Source organism: Triturus cristatus, chromosome 6 (assembly GCF_964204655.1).
Source record: "Triturus cristatus chromosome 6, aTriCri1.1, whole genome shotgun sequence".
NCBI lineage: Eukaryota > Metazoa > Chordata > Amphibia > Caudata > Salamandridae > Triturus > Triturus cristatus.
Genome location: NC_140589.1, coordinates 1,785,144,342 through 1,785,163,351, shown reverse-complemented (window position 1 = coordinate 1,785,163,351; position 19,010 = coordinate 1,785,144,342). Strand labels below are relative to the sequence as shown.

At 44.5% G+C, this 19,010-nt stretch overlaps 1 long non-coding RNA gene across 1 annotated transcript in view; it reads right to left on the bottom strand.

Annotated features, from left to right (window-relative positions):
- Positions 1-19,010, bottom strand: part of LOC146822003 (uncharacterized) — a 105,092-nt gene that overhangs the window by 45,690 nt on the left and 40,392 nt on the right. Inside the window, exons 2-3 of the long non-coding RNA XR_014963220.1 lie at positions 6,554-6,934; positions 3,674-3,821 (exon numbers count right to left, since the gene is read on the bottom strand). This is a non-coding gene — a long non-coding RNA (uncharacterized LOC146822003). The remainder of the gene's footprint in view (positions 1-3,673; positions 3,822-6,553; positions 6,935-19,010) is intronic.

Sequence of the window (19,010 nt, the reverse complement as noted above, 5' to 3'; positions counted from 1 at the left end):
AGGGAGGGAAAGTGAAAGCACACCGCCATGCGCATCTGTTGCCCATACCTACGCCACCATGCGCGTGCACATCTGTTTACAGGGCGGACAGAAGATGTGCACAAGAGGACTGGCTTTACTGGCGGCAAAAAAAAAAGTCCGGAGAGTATCACGCTGCCAGTAAAGCATCCAGTCCCCACGTGCACAACTTCTGTCCCACTGCGTGCATGCACAACTTCTGTCCCACCGCGTGCACAACTTCCGTCCCACAGCGTGCACGCCTGGAATCAATATTGATTCCAAAAGTCCCTCGCCATGGCGAGAGCAGCGAATGCTCGCTGCTAACGCCAGACGAGACCTAAAAATGCCGACATTGAAGCAATGTGAATTGAGGGATGGAGGTATGTTGTCCCTTGCAGGCCTCCATCTCTGTACCTATGGGCATTCATGGGAGGTACTGCAATATGCCTCCTGCCTCATTAATATTAATGCAGTAGGAGGTTTCGCAAACATGTGCCAGTGTGCATTCTTGATGCGACTTATTAGTACATCAATTAAATTGCAAAATGAATCTCAGGTTGAAAACTAGTTGGTGTGCAAAGTACACTGCCTGGTTTGTGACTTTACTTGATACATATGCACACAATCACTGCACCACAAAGAAATAATATTCAACTCAGTGGCGGCTGCTCCCAGGCAGACGTGGGTTGGGAGACGGGGTGATAAAAAAAATAAAGAAAAGATCACATACCTGCCGGTCGACCAGCTGGCTGGCGGCAGTCACTCCTCCGTCCTCTCCTTCTGTGAACCGGAAGCACACAGGCTTCCAGACTCCCCTAGCCATTCACAACACTGCTATCACCAGCATGACAGCAGCATCGTTATTGGTCTGAGTGCTGTGGTTCTTCAGTGCTTAGACAGGGAGTGGGTGCCTGTGCACGTTCTCGACTCAGGCTGTGCAATACAGCCGGGTGGAGAACATGCCAAGTGTGCATGACTGTTTGGCTGCCCAAACAGTCATGCATACTTAAGTGAACTCGCCACTCCTCCCACTACTGCCTGTGATGACAGCGAAGCCCCGCCCGCACCAATACTGGCTACAGCAGTGAAAAATGAAATGATAATAACATTGTGTAATTATTTGATTTTTACTTTTTTTGCAATTCTGAAAAGCAGTGGCGCAATGCTCCTCCACCTTAGCAGTGCGCCGCCCCTGATTCAACTGATGAAGCACAAATTCAGTTTGTAGTGTGGCAAATCTCAGGCTAGTCCGATGTAGGTTGTGAATTGCGGCAGACTACAAATCTAAGGGATATAGGCACATTATTTGACTCCATCATTATATCGCCTCATATTGGCAAACTAGGCTCAAATGATTCTTCCATGGTCCTCAATGCAGATCCCATTCACTGCTAGCTCTTAGAGAGCTGCAGGTAGAACTCCAGCCCCTACACCCTGGGCTCTGTGCTCAGCACCTTTCCATCAATACTTTTATCTGCAGGGAGGCATTCAAGGGTCCCAAAATCACACATTGACCTAATCTAAGGCATGACAGTATTACCGCCTCATACAGTCAAATTGTGCAATGATCCTTTCCATCTCCTGGTCCATCTTGTATATGTTGCTCTGAGGTGGCAGACATCGCACATGCAGCACTTCAGAAAGACCCTGTGCTAGCGGAGCATCAGTTGTGTAAAAGTGCTGAAACGGCTTACACGGGATGGCTGCATATGGTGTAGGCGTTTGGTCATAGTACAAAGCAAGGATCATTTGGCAAGGCAAGCTGGGTCTAGGAGCTGTATCCACCGACAGCCATGAGAAAATCAGATTTTACTGCCTATCGTCAATAAATGATGAGCTTCGGCCCAGGTGCTCAAGATACAGAATCCAATATTAGTAGAAGCAGACAGATATTCCATTCCCCTCTGAGCTCCATAAATAATAAAGGACCATCCGAGTGATGTCCACAGCTGGATTGCCTGCACGCCGGAAGGACTTACGGCACTCACAAATATCCACCCTCCCCTATCAAAGATGCTCCACAGGTATTCGGTGTGGTTTGAAGATCTTAACTTCTGTTCATTTATGTGAGTGCAGCATCCAGCACCTTGCAGTACGATTTCATTGAAGTGTAAATTGATGGGAATTTAAAAGGAACACGTTGTACTCTTTCGGTTATCTACTCTAACCTTTAATCTCCTCTACATAGCCTGATAATGAAATAGTATATTCATATGTGCGAACAAATGTCTAATTCATAGGACCAGCCTTGAATTTTATTAGAAAATAGGATAACAATAGATCATAATGTTAAATTATATTGAAAGGCCTACAACATGCTGTACGCCGTAACATGTGGGGGTGGAGGTGATCAACTTAGTTACAGCTAACGGAGAATGGTTGTATGTTATTCAAACAACAAGATCTTGGTGGCTTTTCTTGATCCGGATGGTAGAAGGTTCTAGAATTTAGACCGAGGGCTGCTGGGATGGCATTTCAAGGGCTTTGTGTCACGATCTTGAAGTCAACAATATCGACCTACAAAAATGGACATCTACTTCCCTTGGTATGTTGGGGCTAAGTCAATGAAGAATAGGTTATATATTTGTCATGGGATATTTTGATTACAGTACAGCGAGGGTTTATCTTTTTACAATCATCCTGATGAGTAGGAATCAGGTTGGCCAGAGCAAACAGATGATTATGGACATTAAAGTACTACTAACGTGTTTATCCCTTAAATAGAATGGGATGAAGTCTGGGTGTTGCAATGTTATTCTGTGCTCGGCCAATATGGGTGAAGTTCTCTAGTATCTTATTTGATCAGAGTTCTTGGGTCCTGTTGCTACCCAAATACTAGCACATGTACAACCTGGAGTATATGAAGTAGCTTAGAACTGTACCCATATTAGAATATGTTAGGTTGTCTAGCATGCAACCGACTATCACTCCAATCCCTGTGCCTCTCGGAGTAGCATGAATGAGGTGGAATATATTTGTTATTGATGATACAAAGACAAAAGTGCTTTTAAGGACTTGCAATGCCTTGCATTGTGGGGTAATGAAATGCGACATTGGATCGCTACTGTTACCCCAACCAAAACAATGAATAATGCTATCAGTCGTTTTTAATAATACAGCACAGAACAAGTACAACCATCAATCATCTCAGTACGATGCACGTCTCCTAAACAGACTGCTTCCCAAGTCAGATAAAAAAACACAACAGTGATCAAATGGGCCCACCAGAGCTCTATCCAGTGTATAAAAACTAGAACATGCCAGGCCAAAACATCCATTTCAGGCTAACAGAACAGGAAATAGAGGGATGTAGGAAATTGGGATCTGAGGGAGGGGATTAAAGCCCTTCTCAATCAACAGCCACAATCCCTGTCAGGGTGAACCACAAAGACACTAAATTAACCTGTGCTTAACCCTCTGGTACCCTGGCACAAAAGCAGACAAGCTTAATTTAGGGGCAATGTGCACAGTATTTTTGCAGCACTTCAAACAATAATAAAGTGAAAATACAACACAAGAAAAATCCCACATCAATTTAGAAAAATAGATGAAACTTAGATTAACTATTCGAGAACAAAACAATAAAAATCCATTCAGTAGGAAAAGGAGTTGTGCATTTTGAATGATTTCAGACAAACAGTGCTTAGAAGTGCAAAGCACCAGCTGTACTAACCTGTTTGTGAAGAACCAGGGTTTAACCCAGTGGTGTCAGGGGCACGCCTAAGATCTTCGAGTTCACCTGCCTTGGTATACAGAGACACGGAATACTTCTGGATGGCTTCAGAGACCAAGTTTATTAGCTGCAGCTAGTAACAGCGATCCTAGAAATACATCACAGTGTAAATTCTCAGGAGACTGCTCATTTTACTAAGGCAAGACGTCTCCTTTTATACCCAATATTCACATTATAAATGTACACCCACTACAAAAAATTCTAGCCAATACTGTACATTATCAAACAAAGTGTCACATAACAAAAACTCAATTTACAGTATCCCAACCCAAAAGTTAATTATTAGGAATGTCCCAAATTCAATCTCCACAAGCCGGACAAACCTATAATTGAAAGCATAACGCATGTAATGAAGAAACATAAAAAAAGAAACGGTAACAGATGCTGAACAAGATAAGGCATGTGCAAGGAAACTTAAAAGTTAACGATGTCCTGAACATTGATTGGCAATCTCAAACAAAGATCGATCAGGGAAATTGGCTTTGCGGGGTCAGTTTCAGGTGCAGAGGTCAGTTTCTTACAGTTCATTTCAGAGTCAAAAAGAAACCTAGTTAATGTATACATGAACTAAGAAGGCCAGGCCACTTTATTCGCCAGGCTACCTTCACAGGCCTACGTGAGGGCAACACAAAATGGTGGCACAGAACGAAATGGAGTCAGATTCGAGAATTACAGAACCTCAGACCCTCCTTTTGCCATTAAGTAGGCAATAACCTAAGACTCATGTTAATCTGAATCTAGGTCTATGTCGATATTCATTAGGTCATCAAGGTGTTGCTGTAGCATCATCTTATTATTCTCTACTTCTCTCGGGACAGGTCTCCGAACACACATAGTAGCACAAAGACTACAAATGGTGGGACCACACTGGATGCAAAGACAACAAGAGAAAAGGATGGTTAAAACCATACCAAGGAATGTCAAAATCTTCCATCCCCATCTGGACAGCAGTCCCCAAAACCATCCCGTCAATGACCAGTCTCCTTCGTCTACATGGATAGACTCAGAGATTTTATACAACCTAGAGATGGCTTGGTATACTGTAGGGGCATTATCTGGTATGTAAACACAGCAACTAGATCCAATCAATTTACATACTCCTCCTCGATCTGCAAGTATGATGTCTAATACCATACGGTTCTGCAAAGTCATAAGGCGATCCGCTTGAAGCTCAGCTGTAACATTACTAAGAGCACCTGCTGTCTCATTAATAGTAGCTTCAACAACGCGGACAAGCTGTCGAATATGCCTACTATTGATCATAGGACCCCAAAAGGGCAAGAAGCCCTTGAAGAAATCTCCTACTTCGTGTGCTGCGGTATCTTCCTTATTGAAGTCACCTCTACCATATCTCGTTCTATGATAGTCTGAAGCAGTAATGTATGTAGGGGGAAGTAGAAACGCCACATAACACGTTCCTGAAAAATCAGGTGGCAACCATGTATAGGCTCTGTCATGACAAACAAAATATGTGCCTTTAGCTGGCACAAACGGTGGAGAAGTACAAACGGTGGAGAAGTCCAAGATGAATAGACATAGGTTTGAGCACACACACTCTTACCTAGCTGTGCTTTCGGATTCCGACCATTACCTTGAAAACAAAAGTGGCCTCGGTGGGGTACAATCCAAATAGGGGGAAGACCTTTTTTGTCTCTCCTTCTTTGTCAAGCTGGTACTATATCCAGTCACGTTCCAACCAACGTAAGCCTGCACCTCATCCTTAGGGATAGCATTATATGCATCAATATCTCGGATCATAGGTATTATTCCCCTTATTAAGGCACTATTGCTCGAGTTATCTTTAACCCCTTGAGTGCTCATGACGGAACCACGCCGTCATGAGTCATGGGCGGCATGTGCTCATGACGGCGTGGTTCCGTCATGCTGCGGCCGTTGGTGGCCGCTCCTCCCACGCGGCACTAATTCCCCGCCTGTGTGGGCGAAATAGAGAGTGGGCGGAGTCGTGACGGAACCACGCCGTCATGAGCACAGCTCGCCCGTGACTCATGACGGCGTGACGGCGTGGTTCCGTCATGAGCATGGCGGCGCCGCGCTCACCCCTCACCCCCCCAGCGCTGCGGCGGAATTCGCGCCGCAGCGAAGGGGTTAAGGGAACGTAATGGGCGTACCTCATTTGCATAGATAAATATGGTCTGAAAAGCCCACACAGACCCATTAAAAGAAAAAGGCAAAACCAAATATGGCATACCTTTATCTGTCGTATGAGGCATAAGACCACAAACCCAACAATTAGTGGTATTTATTACTAACTGATGCTGATGCAACAACTGTATGAACAAGTTGTTGCCAAATTCTGATCTCCTTGTCTGTTCATGTTCAGGCAACGTATAAAACTGGTGAAAAGGAACAGTAGTGAAAGAAAGCATAGGTTGGGAGGTGGGTGCAGATGTCTGTTGTGTAGCATAGACAGTCCAGCCCACACAAGCTAATGTGATACTTAAAAACATCAAAAAGCACAATATTATAAAACATTTGCTATGTATCAATGTACAAAATCTTGTCTTAAGATCTATTCTCTCAACATCTCTTTCAGTTACAACAGACTCCATCCTCTAAAGCTGCTCGCGGCAATTTTCCTTCTTCACTTAAGTGTGCGTCCAGGCATCCTAGACGTCCCTAGGACCGCAGACCTTTCGTATATACGCGGGCCACCCCTTAAGTTCTAATACCGCGACCCTGCAGCTGAACCCGGATGGTGGTTCGAAAAAGAAAAATAGTCTCTTGTCTGAAAGAGTGTAATTCACAAAAAATTCACATTTTATTTGTCCTTTTTAGACCTTAAGTTGTAGCTTTCTTTACCAGGCACAGTTTGATCCTGAAAGAGTGTCTCTGGGTGCGTAGTATCAAGTCTCAAACACGGCGGCACAGCTTCTTGCAAGACTTTATCATCCGCACGTTCTGACTGAGTCCATTCCAGATGTGCATCTCTAAAAGGTACAAATCTCGGAACCCTTTCACTCTCGGAATCGGCAACACCTTCCCACTTATCGTACGGTAAGGGCAAAGGTATCTTCTTACAATGGGTACCATGTACCCAGTTTTTCTTGCCGAACACCTTAATAGCAGTCCGAGTTGATAACAGGACTTGGTATGGACCGTTCCATCTTGGTTCCAAGTTCTTTGACCTCTGGAAATTCTTGGTTAGAACACAGTCGCCAGGTTGAATCGTGCAGCCTGCGTCTAAAGAAACAGAAGGCAAAGTGTCACGGACCTGTTGGTGAAGAACATGCAATTTAGCAGTCAAATCATGTAAGCAGTCAACCAACATAGGGTACTCGATATCACTGTACTTCTTAGGCCTCGGCACACCCCAGACATTCGCCGGGCGTCCAAAAACAATCTCGTATGGGCTAAGTCCCACGCGAGAATGTACTGTCGTTCTCGTGGACAAAAGTGCCAATGGTAAGGCATCGGGCCATGTAAGACCAGAGCTCGCTTGCACCTTGGCCAACTTCAGCTTCAGAGTGCCATTATAGCACTCGACCAGGCCTGCTGACTGGGGGTGATTCGCAGCGTGAAATTTCTGGTTAATACCCAGACCCGCACATACTTTCTTCATAATCTGACCCACGAATTCACTTCCATTATCACTCCATACCATCCTCGGCAAGCCATATCTGGAAAAGAATTCTTTGAGCAAAACCTTGGCTGTAGACAGGGCAGTATTATCCTTTAGGGGGTAGGCCTCTATCCATCTGGAAAAGGCACAAACAACCACAAGGACATACTTCAAGTTATTGCATCTTTCCATATGAATATAGTCTATCTGCAACACCTCGAACGGATACTTTGGAGGAGCAAAATGACCCGCTGGAGTTGGGGTTCCTTTTCCAGGATTATGCATCAAGCAAATCATGCAGTGTTTAACCAAATTCTCAGCACACTTAGGAATTCCACCATTCTGCCATACCGGAGCCAACAACTTACATATCCCTTTTGAACTAATGTGAGCCAACCCATGAGCCATGGTAACCACCGGAAGCACATATGCATCCGGCAACAACCATCGCTGGTGCTCTGACAACTCAACCCAACAGCCTGTTGAATCCAACATTCCCGTACTCTCCCTCCACATACTCAATTCTTTCTTAGTAGCTTCTGCCTGAATCATCTTCACACTTTCTGTTGTATCTTCACACATTCCTCCTTCCACAACCCATCTGGCAGGACCTGCAACATACATCCGACTCGTCACATCTCTCGCCGTTTCTCTTGCTACTTCATCTGCAAACGCATTCCCTTGACCCACATCATCCGTAACCTTCTTATGCGCACTACTCTTCACTATCGCAATTTGGGTTGGCAAAGTAAGTGATTCAAGAAGTTCACTCACTAATTGTCCATGCTGAATTTTCGTACCATGGGAAGTAAGAAATCCTCTCTTTCCACAAGCGACCAAAACTATGAGCCACGCCAAATGCGTATTGGCTATCAGTATAAACATTCACTCTTTTTCCTTTTGACACACGCTCTAGTCAACGCTATCAACTCCGCTGCTTGCGCTGAATTCTGTGCAATACGTGCTGTTTCAACAATCGTGTGCAAAGTTGTAACAGCATATGCTGCAGTCGTCTCTCCATTCGGAAGCTTAAAGCACGAACCATCTACCAATAGGGTACCATCAGGATTCGAAAGAGGAGTATCTTTCAGATCAACTCTACCCTTCGTTTCCTCCTCTGTCCGGAGAAAACAGTCATGCTGTTCCTGAGCATCTGTCTCTACAAAAATCGGCAACAATGTAGCTGGATTCAATGTGTTGCACCGCTTGATGTGCACATGGCTAGCCAAAAGCGTCAGCTCATAACCTCACAAACGCGCACTGGTAAGATGTTGAGTCTTCGTTCTATTCAATAGGGTATCCACTGCATGTGGGACCATCACAATCAATGTGTTATCCAATACCAAACCAGCAGACTGTCGGATAGAAACAGCCGCTGCCGCTGTAGCTCTTAGACAACTAGGCAACGCCCTAGCGGATCTAAAGTAGCTGAAAAATACGCACATGGGCGCTGCTTATCTCCAAATTGTTGTGCCAACACTGACAACGCACAACCTTCTCTCTCATGTACATAGAGTGTAAAAGGCTTACTTTAGTCAGGAGTACCTAACACAGGAGCAGAACACAGTGCAGTTCGTAAATCCATAAAAGTCTTCTGACATTCCTCTGTTCAGGGAAGAGGGTGTGGTGTATCCTTAAGAGTAAGTGCCAACAGAGGTTTCGCTAACAGAGAAAAACTTGGAATCCATTGTCTACAATAAGATGTAATGCCTAAAAATGCACGCACCTCTCTCTGTGTACGTGGTACAGACATTTGAGCAATTGCTTGGATACGTTCTGGGGTCAATCGTCTTCCCTCGTTCAACAAGAGATGACCTAGGTAGGTCACCTCTTGGCGGCAATACTGCAACTTAGAAGGTGAAACCTTGTGATGAAGGTCAGACAAATGGCGTAACAAAGAAAGAGTAACTTCTTTACAAATGTCCTCAGAGTCAGCAGCAACCAAAAGATCATCAACATACTGGATAAGAGTAGCACCAGGAGGCAGAGGAAAGGTATCAAGCTGTGTTTTCAAAGCTTGACTATAGATAGAAGGACTTTCACAATAACCTTGAGGAGCTCGTTTAAGCCGGAAGCTTCGGCCTCCTAGAGAGAAGCCAAAAATATCCCTACTCCCTTCAGCAATAGGAATGCTGAAAAAGGCATTCTTCAGATCAATAAGAGAAAACCAAGCAGTTGAGGAAGGGATCATAGTCAATAAAGCAGTAATGTCCGGGACAACTGGAAACTGTGGCACAACGATCTTATTGACCTCTCGAAGGTCGATCACAAACCGATACACAGGTGGCTGAGAAGAGTCAGTACGCTTAAGGACAGGCAGAACAGGACTGTTACACACATTACCTCTTGTTTCTTCAACCACACCTTTCTCAACCAAATCATAGATAATCGCTAAAAGAGCTCTTTCGCCATCACTGGAAATTTTGTACTGGGGAATGCAAGGTAATTTAGCATTCAACTTAAGGGTAACCACGTAGGGTGGAATCTGCAAGAGACCAACATCATTGGGACCTGTAGCCCAAAGTGTATCAGGGAGAGAACGCAGTTCCAGTGGAAGGCGATCCTTAGACAGATACATCGGGGAAATCACTGTCTTACCCACCGTAAGATGTACTCCCGAAGGAGAACAATATAATGTCGCATGCAATCTTTTCAACAAGTCCAAACCCAACATATTCTCGCCACAGCCCGTCGTTAGAATAAGGGGAGCCTCCAATTCACAGGGACCAATAGAAAGGGGCAAAGGACAAGAAACCGGATTATGAACTGGGGCGCCAGAAAATCCTACTGAAACATTAGTCAAGCCAGACAAAGGTGCGCCGGGGAGTTTAGAGTGCTTGATAGAACTTTTTGCTGCACCAGTATCCAAAAGAATAGGTTCTGCCACACCTGATGTAATCACTTCAACATAAGGTCCACTCTGGTCTACTGGAACTGACACTATTCCCTCCCTTTGTCCATGGCTGTCCTAACTATCATTAAAACCAGCACTCTCACTTCCAACATGATAATCATCAGTATAGTACTGAGCGGACTGGACGGTCGGAACATTCTGTTGGTCAAAATAATTCATAGAATTCTGAGGGGAAAAGGAACGTTCATTCTGGGGAAACGTACCACGTCCCCTACCCCTAGGTACTTGTTGGAAACCACCAGACCTCTCAGACCAGACATACCATTCGCACGCTGTAGCAAGATCGGGCAACTATTCTTGAAGTGACTTTCTTCTTTACAATAAGCGCACTGATTAGGGCCTAGCGGGAGTCGCGTAGCAAAAGACTCAGGCTTCTGCAACAGTTTCTGAAACTGTGGGGGTTGCTGAAACTGGGAAGGTTGCTGAAACTGACGCTGATTAGGGCGAGGCGGATAAGCCTGCTGCAAAAGAACTTTCGTTTTTAATTCTCTAGTCTTCTTCTCTATTTTATCCTTCTCATCTTTATCTCTATTCTCATAGTATTGTGCAGTAGCCAATATCTGAGCCGAAGAAGAAACAGCCCATGAACTCTCAGAGTCCTTTAACTTATTAGAAAGTTCAGGAAGTAAATTAAAAACAAACTTATCTACAAACAACCACTGACCACCTTCTGTACTCATATCCTGACCACTATGATCAATGAATGCTTCCTCAAACCTAGTGAAGAAATCAGACACACTCTCGTCTTTCTTTTGTTTGCATGCTGCTAACTTGTCCCAATTCACCCGCAGAGGAGGCATCATAGTTTTCATTAAATTAATAATACTACCAGGTAGTTCTGCAACTAAGGGTTCAGGTTTGGCACCTCCTATCTGCCGACCATCTGCAGCAGTAATATTAACCCACGTATCTCCTAACTCTGGCGCATGATCCTCGTGACGCATCTTCGCCCACAAGGGTTGAGGAACTACATTACCCATCAACGTATCTATGTCAGCTAAATTCATAACACACACATCAACTGTCTGAGACAACTCCTTATAATAACCAGCAGGATTTTTACGGGGGTCAGGCAAAGTCTGCTTAAGAGCCAGGACCTCAGCTCTCTTCCAAGGGACATGCACCCACACTCGCTGAAAATGAGCCGGTGCAGCCGCAATACCATGAGCGGCATCAGCCACAACTGCCTCTCTCCATACAGGGGGAACCTCTCTCATAGGATACTGCTTCATTTTTCTCCTAATAGAAGGGTCAGGTTCGAACAATGACTGAGGTGGAAGTCTAGACCTAAAAGCAAGTAGTGTCTCTACTGCTTCCGCAACATCAGAACCCACTATCGTCCCTTTAGCAAATTCAGACTGAACATGAAGCAATTCCAGTGGAATTGAACCCAACTCATTATCTTCTCACTCCTGACGAAGGAAGGTACACATGACATCAAAAACATACCTTTGTTTTAGTGCCGCCCACTGTAGGAAGATATCCATAACCACTTGTGGACTGTACTTGGGGGTATTCAAAACCCATCTACGAGCAAGGAGATCTAACACTGCCCGCTCTTCGGGACCAGGCAGCTGACTACGTCTCTGCTTACGTTCAGAAACAGGGGTCATATTCAGTGGCCCAAAGAAAGGAGACAAAAGACTAGTGACAGTCTCAGTCATTCGTTGCCGAGCGGAAGGAGAAGAAGTTGACATGAGAACAGGAGACAAAGTGTTTTGAGGTGACAGGGACGTAGGGACAGAAATAAGAGAAGTCGAAGATAAAGGAGTGTAAGGCAAAGGAGTTTGAGGCGAGGCTGGTGGCAAGGCTGGCGGCCCTGGAGGGGGCTGCACCGGGGGAGGAAGAACCACCTGTGAAGCAACGGGTGGCTGAACAACAACAGGGGGTTGAACGACAACAAGGGGTGCAACAACTGGAGGTAACGGAGGTGCAGTAGCACCCTGCACATAAGGGGGTGGTAATCTCAGTAAATGTGACATCAAAGGATCCTTTTCAGGGTCTACAGTCACATTTGAAAGGGGAGGTGGCAAAGCCGGGTAACATTTGTCAATGGCCATGCAATGTTGTCTGACACTTCAATTGCACGATCTTGTTCATCTTCCTTAAACTGCCTAGCAGCTTGCATTACCGATATATTCCTTTCCTTCCTATCTCTCTTAGCTTGCTTAATTTCTCGCTGTTTGGCTTACTTACGCCAAAGGCGGAAAGAGTCAAACATCACCGGCCGGTCTTTCTTCTTAAATAGCGCAACTTCTAGGTTATCTAAAACATCTGATTCAAAACTACCGTGTTGGGGCCATCGTAAAACACCATCTTTCCTTGTATAACGAACCCATACTCCATTAAAGGTAATGGGACCTACACCATGCTTTGAATAGAGCTCATAAGTTGGAGTTCCAACCGGAGGTATCGGACACGAGTCCTCCAATCGGGAATCCCTATTACAACTACAACAAAACCATTTCCTAATTTTGCTAAAACCAGGCATCTTTTAGCTCACTAGTCTTGCTTCAAACTTCAAGGGGTTATTAAAAATGATACACTCGCAAATATACGAACCCCCCGGCTTCGACTATTGCAATGGCCGAATCAAAACCAAGAAACAAAACAAAGTCGTGGGAGCGACCCACTTATACTTAACCAAAATGTCTGTCACGCCACCAGAAGACCGTCTAACGTCTCGCTTTACAAATCATCACAAGAGGGTCCAAGACAGGGCGACAGTCAGGGCAGTAGTCCTTCGCAGCCGTCGGAAAGGGGAAGCCTCGCAGAAAAAACCTTCGGTCCACGTCGACATGCAGGGGTCGATGAAGTGGCGGCCGTCCTCCAGAATTTCCTCACGGGGCTCCTCACAATCTTCGGGCTTGGACCAGTACCGCTGAAGTCGCCCCACGTTGGGCGCCAGTTGAAGAACCGGGGTTTAACCCAGCGGCGTCAGGGGCACGCCTAAGATCTTCGAGTTCACCTGCCTTGGTATACAGGGACACGGAATACTTCTGGATGGCATCAGAGACCAAGTTTATTAGCTGCAGCTAGTAACAGCGATCCTAGAAACACATCACAGTGTAAATTCTCAGGACAGTGCTCATTTTACTAAGGCGAGACGTCTCCTTTTATACCCAATATTCACATTATAAATGTACACCCACTGCACAAAATTCTAGCCAATAAGGTACATTTTCAAACAAAGTGTCACATAACAAAAACTCAATTTACAGTATCCCAACCCAAAAGTTAATTATTAGGAATGTCCCAAATTCAATCTCCACAAGCCGGACAAACCTATAATTGAAAGCATAACCCATGTAATGAAGAAACATAAAAAAAGAAACGGTAACAGATGCTGAACAAGATAAGGCATGTGCAAGGAAACTTAAAAGTTAACGATGTCCTGAACATTGATTGGCAATCTCAAACAAAGATCGATCAGGGAAATTGGCTTTGCGGGGTCAGTTTCAGGTGCAGAGGTCAGTTTCTTACAGTTCATTTCAGAGTCAAAAAGAAACCTAGTTAATGTATACATGATCTAAGAAGGCCAGGCCACTTTATTCGCCAGGCTACCTTCACAGGCCAACGTGAGGGCAACACAAAATGGTGGCACAGAACGAAATGGAGTCAGATTCGAGAATTACAAAACCTCAGAAGCACCAGACTGGTACAAAGTCACATGTTCAGGCTGACTGCAATGAAGAGCGGGACGCATATAGAGAACAAGTTAGCCCCGCTGAACAAAGTTCCCTAAATCCGAGCTGAGATGCGAGGTCCGGAATCTCAGATGCGCTGGTTTTGATAAAGCCACCAGTGGGGCTTGCAATGCAACTTCCTGCATTGGGGGTGTGTCACGCAGCAGCCATTCTGATGTGAAGCTACATCGGTTCTTCCCAAGAGCCCACAGCTGGGCAGACAGAGCACCTTCCGGCCCACTGCCAAGGGTCCAGGACTGGGGTGCCAGCCTTTGGGGGGGGAGGGGGAATTAACCACGGTTCGATACCCGCCGCGGTGTGGCAGTTTAATTAGGTGGGTGGGGCCAAGTCGGCCGACGGACGTGCGCAGCACTACGGAGGTAGTGCTCGCAACGGCCGTTGGCAGACAGAATCAGCAAAGGGGTTAAAGCAGAGTCTAGGTGCTAAGTGCAAGTAGGTTGGGGCCTTTTCTGTCTCTGAGGCTCTGATCAGGAGGCCAGCCAACTAGCCCTTGGAATCACTCTGGTGGTCCTGGGTCCAAGATGCAGGCCCAGTCCTTTTCACTTAGGCAGCAGGGCACCAGAGTAGCAGTCCTTCTTGCAGCAGAGTAGCACAGAAGTCCTTCAGAGTCTTCCACAGGTGTACTGAAGAGTTGGTCCAATATTTAAACTTGATGGCAGCTTTGAAGTAGGAAAAGGTTCTGGAGGTTTCCCCCTCAGAGGTGTATGGAATTTACGTCCTCTCTGCTCTGGTGTCAAGCTTGTCTGGGGTAGCAAAAGACTAGTGTGAAACCCTTTGTGAGTGTTCAGAGACAGAGTCGTTCTGAAGGCCAATTGTGGTAGGTGACAGCTCAGCCCACCCCCCCTCCGCCCCATCAAGTCAGAGATGGCCCATTCTGCCAACACCTATTCCACCTTTGTCTCGCTGTCTGGGAGCAATACACCAAGCCCAACTGGCAGTTATACTTCGTCATGTGATCCAGGATACTGGCTGTAGGCACCAAATGGGATATTTTCAGAACTGTGACTTAAAATCTGACTTTACCATTAACGAGGGTTTTAAATTGTAATTCTGTAAACACCAAACGTGACATCTCTATCTGCTCCCAATTGAAAGTTATCTCTTATTAAGAAATAAGGTTACCCAAAGTTATCCTAAGGGAGATGTAGGCCATGCAGTAGAGAAAAACAAATGTAAGAGTTTTGCACTAGCAGGACATGTAAAAGTCAAGAGTACATGTCCAACATTTTAAATACACTGCATCCTGTCCTATGGGCAGTTTAGGACCTACCCTAGGGGTGACTTGTATGCATGCATTAGAAAGGAAGATTTAGGCCCGGCAAAAGGTTTATTTTGCCACGTTGAAATGGCAGTTTAAAACTGCACTCGTGGGCCACAGTGGCAGGCCTGGGACATATTTGACAGGCTACTTAATTGATAGGATACTTAACTGGGTGGTAAATTAGTGTTGCAGGCCCACCAGTAGCATTTAATTCACAGGCACTGGGTACAGGTAGTAACACTTTACAGGGGACTTAAAAAGTAAATTAAATGTGCCAATTGGGTGTAAGCTAATGTTACCATGTTTTACGGAGTGAGCACACACAATTTAGCATTGGCTAGCAGTGGTAAAGTGCACAGAGTCCTATGGCCAACAAAAATGAGAGCAGCAAAAAATGGAGCAGTTACGCAAAAAGCTTGGGTGAAGACCACCCTAAGGCTGACTGGTCTAACAGAGTCTCAATGAGTTGGAGTGAGTGCTTACTGGGGATCATTACCAGGATTACAACCCTGTATTTGCATTCCAAAAGAACTGTGCAGTATGTAGTTTTGCTGTGTGATTAACATACTTTCTTTTTACATAAAAGATAGGCACAGGGTTGGACATTGTGTTATCGTGCCTGATGGTTACTGCGATCTTAGGTTTTTCCCAATCACACTTACTCCCGGAGAAGGCTGTTACTGCTCATCCTCGCTAAAGAGCATAGTGTTAAAGGCTATTTTCAGAGAAAATGTTTTCCCTGTGGATTGGATTATCATAGACAATCTGATCAAATGCTGTGTCCACGCTGATCGGTACTGACTGCTTTCCAAGATCTCATTTGGGAATATGCACCCTTGCATGTCTTATCAAGTCAGCTGCCCCAATCATGTTTGGCTTCACCTTGACCTTGAAACATGCCAGTAATTTGTTCTTCAAAGCCTCTTCTAGTTCATGTTTTCTCACCTTAGGGCACATGTTATAATTAAATTCCCTCTACCCACAGGTATCTCAGACATCCTCTTAGCTTTAGTTTTTTGCTTGTCTTATTTTGTTCTCCTTTTCCTCTCCTGGGTGCTCCTATTGGAATTTGGTATAACTGTGTAACACTTGTATTCACTGTTTGGAAAGGACTATGGTCACAGTTAACTTAACGATAATAGGTTATAACAACCGGACAGATTTTAAACGTGTGGGCTTCTTGATGGTCAGTGTGGGGTCTATGTGTGCCACCATTATAGTTTTTTTTTTTTTTTTTTTTAAAGAGTTTTATATAGCGCGAACTAGACCCTAAGATATTGGGTATCAGAGCACTTTACATAGCACCAGTTTCGTTACATAAGGACGCATTCATTTTTTTTGTTAGACACAGGGAGATTAAGTGATTTGCCCAGAATCACAGGATGATGAGCTTCGTTGCCGAGACTCGAACCCGGTTCCCCAGCTTTGAAGTCGACCACTCTAGCCATAGGCTACATCCTCTCCCTTGTACTTGTGGAGGAAATCATTGATGCTGCTTTATGTCCTGTTCCCATTCATTTTTTTTTAGACAAATGATTTGGGTGCAGCAGCATTCAAACTACCTTCTTTTCAATGAATGAACTTGTGAAGTAATTTCATATATTTTTTAGATATTTAGAGATATATTTTGAGATCTTCTTTGAGACTGTGGGTCTCCTCTTTTTGAGTTTTGTTGCAGCTCCTAGTGTGTGGGATTGAGGCAACTGTAACTATTTACATGTATGAGCAAAGTTATTGAGGGCCAGTGTGGGAGCCTTCAATAAGCATCTGAGCTCCAAAACTTTTAACACCCTGAATTGTACCCAATTAATTTGGCTTAAGACTCTCCAGTAGATCTAGCAGTTAGAGACTGCACTCCTCATAAAAAATATACATTCAATAGAGTAAAATAGAATAAATTAGGTTAAATAGGTTAAAAACAAGTTTGTTACAGAATTTTGAAAATGCGGTACAGAGGGCAGTGCATGAAATACCATGAAGACTCAATCACAGAACTACAGAATCATTAAATGTTGCCCTTACTAAACAGATTTAGGCAAATGTCGAACTCATAAAGAGTACTGACAACACCCCCATACGAAACTCAAATGGACATAAAAATGTTCAACAAATCTCACAGCAGCCCTAGAGACAGCTGTTTAATAGAATGAAGTCCGCGGTTCTAGAACCCAAGAGTTTTTATATACAAATGACACATTCTATTAAAAGATTTAGCAAAATCAGCATAGAATGGTTAGGGTCACATTGGCAAATCAGAAACTGCAACGTAGTTTTAAAAATCTTTAGCACTAACTCATTTCTTAAGGTAATGGTCTGAACATGGTTAGCTCTTTTTTTTTTTTTTTTTAATCAGGAGTGTGGGCACAAGAAATTAAAAGACTATTGCTATGTGCAACACATAACTCATTTTCAGTGCTTTTTTCTTGTGAGGAAGAATCTCTCCTCCCGTTATGAGGGCTCAGGGAGGATTTCTTTGAGATGTGTGACACACAATAGGGTAATATAGATGGCACACAGCATTCTTCTGATCCTGTTCAGGTGTTGGCCCTTCCGTATATATAGGACAGTTGCAGATGATGACGAAGTAAGCAAATTGGCGAGAACCTACCAACTGGCTCGATGTTGGTTGCTTTCATGAGGCACTTCTTATAATTTTGTATGTACATCTTTACACTTATTTGTTGTACATCTTTACACTTACTTTTTGCATATATGGTTTTTCCTTGTCGCAGGACCTGTCTTTTAAAATATAGCACATGTAGTAGGGATGTTTTTAGATAGTTACTAGAACCAGCTCTCCACCATAATGAGACATAAGGGGATCCCATGTACTAAAAACTAAGGGCCATATTTACAACGAAGTAATGCAACATGGTGCTGCAAGCCATTTGGAAGCACCGTGCTGCGTTACTTTCAGGGCAAAGGGATACGTCATATTTACAACAATAGAACTTATCCTGAGCTGTCCCGTGTTGGCGCACAATTGGCTGCCATGCACCAAAGCAGGCACCCTTGCACAATGGTGCAAGGGTGCCTGCGTTGCAGCGATGATTGCTTTTGTGCAGAAAGGGATACATTCCTGCACATAAACAATCATGAGAGGTGATTTCCTCTTTTTACGTGTGCTGCCGAATGCAGCACGCATAGAAAGAGGAAAAAACGAGGAGAAATACCTCCCGTGGCGAGGCGTAGGATTCTGACACATTCCCAGGTTTATGAAACGTTGCAAATATGGGAATGCAGCCGAATCCATGGGTGTTGTGTGGGAAGACCCACAGCAACACATATAGAATGCCCCTTTTACGCAAAGTCCTTCAGGGTGGCTTTATGTGTCCTTGTAAATATGGAGCACCACACTGCGCCACCGGTCCGTCCCAAAAAGTGATGCACTGGCGGTGCAAGGGGTTTGTAAAAATGCCCCCTAGTGTGTGGGACGCACCGGGAGCTTTATGTATGATTAAATGGTTTGAGTGAAGGAAGCCCTGATGCATTTCCCTCTGTAGCTCCCCTTTTGTATATAAAGAGAAATCTTCCGCCTACTCTCCCAGCAACTGCACTCCGGAGATGATCAGTACAAAATGAAACATTTCTCAAACAATGGCTCATAGAGTTACCGTGCCATAACTGAACTTTCAACAGAAGGTACACGATGGAAGGTTCATTCACTATGCACACTTCCTAACAAAATAGTTAATTTCTGAATCTTGTACTTCATTGCTTGATGCTTGGAGGAAAGAAGAAGAGAGATGGTTTACAGCGGGACACTGATTAGGAGGGGGAATAAGCAGGAGCGAGAAGAACAGCACACCAGAAAC